The 6,000-nt window shown below is 41.6% G+C and overlaps 1 protein-coding gene across 1 annotated transcript in view; it reads left to right on the top strand.

The window, feature by feature from the left end:
• The first annotated feature begins 5,733 nt into the window (after positions 1-5,733).
• FREM1 (FRAS1 related extracellular matrix 1) overlaps positions 5,734-6,000 on the top strand; it is a 176,920-nt gene continuing 176,653 nt past the window's right edge. Inside the window, exon 1 of the mRNA XM_043978303.1 lies at positions 5,734-5,986. The gene's annotated coding sequence lies outside the window, so the exon portion shown is untranslated. The remainder of the gene's footprint in view (positions 5,987-6,000) is intronic.

The following is a 6,000-nucleotide window of genomic DNA, read 5'->3' as shown; positions in this document are numbered from 1 at the left end:
GGCAGCTAGGTGGCACAGTGGATAAAGCACTGGCCCTGGATTCAGGAGGACCTGAGTTCAAATACGGCCTCAGACACTTGACACTTACTAGCTGTGTGACCCTAGGCAAGACACTTAACCCCCATTGCCCTGAAAAAAAAAAAAAGAATGGGGTTATGGATCCTTAGGAACAAGGAAAGATGGAATGAAATTATATTATGATTGGATAAAAAATTGCAATTTATGAACATGCAAATGCAACTTATGGGTGATGGCAAGATCAAGGATATGATCATCCCTTAAACAAATTTGTCAAGTACCTACTCTGCTTAGGTATTGTATCAGCTGCTAGATATGCAAGGACAAAAGTAGAAAGTCCCTGTCTTCTCTGAGTTCACATTCTCCTGGGATCTATACCTGTATCAGAATAGGCATCTTCTCCTAACCCTGTATCTACATGAAAGAAGTCAAGCTTGTTCGTCAAAGAGGCCTGAAGCACAACTCATGAGAGGCTTTGCCTATATTGTCATTGAGTCAAAACATCTGTCTCTTTGGGTAGTACTGTGACCTAGTTAGATGATTTATTTGAAAGTATTCTGAATTCCAGAAAACACCATTCAAATCCAAGAGGCTGTTGTTATTTCACAGTGAATACCTGGATTTTATTCTGTTTTTATGAGATTCCTCTGCACACTGGTTAGATGCAGGCTAGTTGCAGCTGTGCTTATCAATAACTGGTTCTGATTACACAAATCACCAACACAGTGCTTCCCAATTCAGTTGGTCGAACTGAATTGAATTGAAGTCTGAGAAATTCTAACAAACACAATTCTTTTCAAAAGCACTTACTATGTGTGGCCTCAGCAAAGCGCATTTAATTCATAAGAGTCATCCTCTTCTTTCTTTTTCCATTTTGCAGGATTGAAAGCCGAGGCAGTATGGAAAGGAAAGGGTTCAATTAAGCGGCACAAGGCAGGAAGCCATTTCTAGCTAAGCTAGATTTAAATTTCAGCTGCCTTTGCTTCTCTACATTAGCAACTTAAGACATTTATGTCTTTCCACCTATAACTGGAAATATTTCTACCAATAAGATCATATTTGCGATGTTTCTTTCCCTCTTAAGAAAGAAGCAAGGGAACCCTGTTATGACTAAAGGCAATACAGACAATGCAGCAGTATTTCAATATTTGGATGGGTCTGTGATTTCTTGGGTATGGGCACTGCCTCCCTAAGTGCACATCACAATCTATCAAAGTTCACTTGGTAGAGTATTAAGCAGAAGGTCTCCATCCTGAGTGTCTCAGCAGTTTTTCAGCGGCTTCCCTCCCTGTTCCCAGTTTATTTAAAGGTTAGCCAGATACTTATCTTGCCTTACTCTCCTCTCCATGCTTATTTCTAATCAGGCAAAGGCCATTCCGGGTTTGAATTCTGTATGTATTTTGCCACTGATGAACTGGATGACCTTAGAAAAATCACAGTCTCTCTGAGCCTCAGTATCCTGAAATGAGGAATGTGGACCAGATTACCTCCAAGATTTTTTTCAATCTCTAGACCTCATGACTTTGGTCTCTGACTCTGCCAATCAATTAATCAAGTAACCACTTACTAAGTAAATTCTATGTATGAAGCACTGTGCTAGGTGCTACGAATAGAAAAGCAAAAATGATTCTGTCTTTGCTTTCAAGGATTTTGCATTGTCTCAGGGGAGACAACATTCATGTGCATACATAATAAATGCAAACTAAATTCAAGACAGTTAGTGAGGAAGAGCACTAGTATTTGGGGAGATCAGGAAAGACTTTATATAGAAGGTAGTTCTCGAATGGAGTCTTGAAGGAAATAAGGAATGATGCGAACTAGAGGTAAGGAGTCAGTGCATTTGAGACATGGTGGATAGTCAATCCAATGACATAGATGGAGTGTTGCATGTGAGGAAAGCAACAACAACAACAAAAACCAAACCAAAAAACCAAACAAATAACAAAATTAACAAACAAAAAAAACCCTCATAAAAACCAAAACAATAAATTCAGTTCTTAGAACTCTGTCTGGCACATAGCAGGAACTTAATAAATGTTTATTGCTTGGTTGATTGGGTTTTGCTGGAGCTTACAGTATAGAAAAATGAATAGTTTATAAAGAAACTGGAAAGATATATCAGACCAGTTTGTAAAGGACTTTAAAAGTCAACTGGAGAGGGGCAGCTAGGTGGCGCAGTGAATAGAGCACTGGCCCTGGAGTCAGGAGTACCTGAGTTCAAATCCAGCCTCAGACATTTAACAATTACTAGCTGTGTGACCCTGGGCAAGTCACTTAACCCCAATTGCCTCACTAAAAAAAAAAAAAAAGGTCAATCGGAGAAATTGATATTTTTTCTTAGGGAGCCATTGGCATTTGAATAAGGAAGTGACAAGGTCAGATATGTGCTTTAGAAGAATCACTTTGGACTGGGTGGAGACTGAAACCCAGGAGATGAATTAGGAGGTCATTGGAAATAATCCAGGCAAGGGATGATGTGTACCTGAACACAGGTGACTGTGTGAGCAGAGGTGTTGAATGTGAGAAATGTGGAGGTAGAAATGGCAACAGCGGGCAACTGATTAGATGTGAGGAAGAATGAGGAAATTGAGAATAATATGAACCTAAGAACATGGTGGTACCCTCAACAGAAATAGGGGAAGTTTAGAAGAGAGGTGGGTTTGGGGAGAAAAGATAATGAATTTATTAAGCACTTACTATGTGAAGAAAGATAGCCCCTGCCCTCAAAGAGCTTACAATCTAATGGGGGAAGATAGCAGACAAAAGACAGCTGAAAAGGTTAGAGATGAAGGTACTTAGCGCTGGGACATGGGTTTGAAGTCAGAAAGCCAGCCTGGGCCCCTGTGAAAAACAAAGGTTCAGGGAAGAACTTACTAAGGAGAGAAGGGGACAGGCTTTTACATGGGACATTCAATTTTGAGAAGGTAACAGGGTGGTTGGATGATCCAGGGCTAGGAGGTCCCATGCACTGAGGAAAGTTCTAGGATGAGACCACATCTCTAGGAGGAGATGGGATCAAGGACACATGTAGGGAGGTTCGCCTGGGCAAAGAGAAAAGGAAAACTCAGACAATGTTGGAGGAGGAGAGAGTAGAGGAGGGTGTCAAAGATGGGGGGGATGGCAGGGGGCTAAGAGGTTCTTAGTAAAATAGGAGGGAAATATGAGAGGAGGGAGTGGTGTGGGAGTATTGAGGAGAGAAGGCATGTAACAGCTTCTGTGGGGAATAGGATAGAAAATTAAAGAAGAATTAAAAGCTTCTCTTGCTGCAGTGAGAGCCCTGTGGAGACTAGATAACATAATTTAGTAGTGGACCTAGTCAGTCTGGTTGCTTGACTTCCTCTGATTCCATTTAGCAGCATGTGAGTAAGAATAGAGTAGGTTAATATTGGGTTTGGGGTTTGGCATAGGAAAAGATATTTGAAATCAGAGGAAAGAGGGTCAAGGTTGGGAATGGACATTAAGGGAAGAAAGGTATGGAGTGATGGCAGTAGGGAACAAAAGTATTTTCCTTCCTCTTCCTCCTTTCCCTTCCTCTCCCTTTCTTCCTCATGCTTTTCCTCTTCCTCCTTCGCATGCACCAATGTGATGGGAGGCATGAGAGAAGTCATACCCAGTGCTGGAGAGCATGACTAGGGATACAGCATCATTTGTGGTCTCTGTGAGTACCATACAATGGTAGGAGCACATGCCATAAGATGGAAAGTACTTGAGAGGAAGATGCCTAAAATGGAGGGAAGCTTACCTATTATGGAATGAGAATTCCAGAGGGCACAATAGAAGGGGAGGGAAGACTGGGAGTGAGATACTGGAGGGACATAGAAGAGGATGGGAATGGGAGAATGAGGCAGGTTACTCTTAGGTAGTCAGGCATTAAGCCACAGGGATTTACAGATAGTAGGAGTTTACTAGAAATAAAGAATAGTAGTGTCTACTCTTCTCTCTCGAGTAAACATGCTATGTACCTTCCAATGTCCATGCTTTTGCTGAGGCTGTTCCCTATACCTGGAATGTGCTCTCTCCACCCCCACCCCCACCTATAGCAATCATACCAATCATTTAAAATCCATCTGAAATGTCACCTCCTCCTAGAAGCCTTCCCTGATCCCCTTGATCAATAAAAACCTTTCTTCCTCCTCCTCACCTCACGTTGAAACTCTTTTGAATGTAATTTTTTGTAACATATATGTGTGTGTTCATACGTGTAATGATATCTAATTGTTTACTAAGGTCTCAGGGGGTAGGGATTATTTCTTATCTTAACTATATACCCACCACTTTCTAATGTTTGTTGAATAATTGCATAAGGAAAATTTCTCCTGGTAGAGATGAATGTCAGCTGAGTCTATTTATACTGTTGAGGACAGGAAAGAACCACATTATAGGCTAACCGTACTCTTGGCCTTTCCCCTTGCCTAGTTCAATTTTAGATATAGAATCTAAGAATTAGTAGCAACGTCAACAGTGATTTAATCCACTTCCTTCCAAAGTCTTGAATCTCCTCTGGAATACCGACTGCACATTATCACCCAGTCTCTGATTTAAGCCCTCCAGGATGGAGTACTTTACCCCTCCTCACCTCCTATGTCTGCCTACTCCCCATTCCTTTTTTTTAACAGCTCCATTGGTTAAGAGCTTTTGCTTAAGGTTTAAAGCTCAGATCTTTATTTAGTTATTATCTACCTTTAAGATTTGCAAAATGCTTTACAGATATTAAATAATTTTATCCTTATAAACATGCTGGGAGGTAGGTGCTTTTATCATCCCCATTTTAATGGGGAAACTGAGGCAGGCAGCAGTTAAATGACTTGGCTAGATTCACACAGCTAGTGAGTGTCTTAGGCTTGATTTACACTCAGGTCTTTCTGACTCCAGGTGTTGTGATAACTCAGACATAGATAAACTGTGGTATATCTGTGGCAATCACACATCCTCAATTTTCGGGTCCCATTTAAAGAGCAGAAACAGATCCTTTTAACAGGGCTTTTCAGAATGGATAGCTATTGTCACAGCTCATATCCTAGTTTAGGGGTTTGGAAAATATGGTCACCATAAGAATTTCTAAATGTTGTAACCATGAGCTATCCTCTAGTGGGTTTTTTGAAGTCCTAAAACAAACCAAAACAACAGCAGCAACAGCAAATTGAATTTGTATCTAGTGGAAGAAAAAAAAAAGCAAACACCAAACAAACTTATGTGATATTTTAGACTAACCAACTAAATCGTCTTACACCCACTTTTTCTGACTGCCTTGGCAGAAGTCAAAACCCACTCAGTTCCCCTTTTCTGCAGGCTGGGGATTGCCTCTGCATTTGAATTTTAAAAACCAAACCCAGAAGCCTTTTAGAAGGGGGCAGGAAGGCAGGTCAGAGGGGAGAGGTGAAGGCTGGGAGATCCTTCCAGCTCAGCCACTGGCTGGGGAGAGTTAGTTCACAAGTGATAGTGAGAAAGTAAGCAAGTAAGAGCCTAGGAAGAGAAAACGGCCGAGCTTATTAACAAGAGCTCACTTTTGTCCCCTGGGGACCCAACAGGCAGAAGGGGATGGGAAGAACTCTGGCAGCCAGCCAGAAACCAGGGCTCATTGTAAACAGTTGAAGGCATCCTTATAATGCCCCGTTCCTAGGGAGCTCTGAGGCTTTGCTCTGGAAGTTTTCAAAGCAGCAGCGGTCTAGGAGACGACCAGAAGAGAGAGAGGGGGTGTGTGTGTGGGGGGGGGGGAGTGCCTGTGCGCTTTTATTTATTTATTTTTTGGTCCGGTGGGTTAATGGATTTTTAGGACAAAGAAAACTAAAACCAAGCTGACCAGAAAGACTGGAATTTCAGCTCTCCCTCTCTTTCTCTCCTTCACTGGATTTACCCCTCACCCCTCAAAACCCTTTTAAGACCAGAGATTACTGGGTCAGTGACTCTTATTATCCCTCCTGCTCCAAGATCATCTTGTCTTTAAGCATTGAAAGGAATATCACTACCTGTAAGTATCTTCTT

Source organism: Dromiciops gliroides, chromosome 1, assembly GCF_019393635.1.
Source record: "Dromiciops gliroides isolate mDroGli1 chromosome 1, mDroGli1.pri, whole genome shotgun sequence".
Lineage (NCBI taxonomy): Eukaryota > Metazoa > Chordata > Mammalia > Microbiotheria > Microbiotheriidae > Dromiciops > Dromiciops gliroides.
The sequence above is the reverse complement of the archived record's forward strand: the minus strand, read 5'-3'. Positions and strand labels throughout refer to the sequence as shown.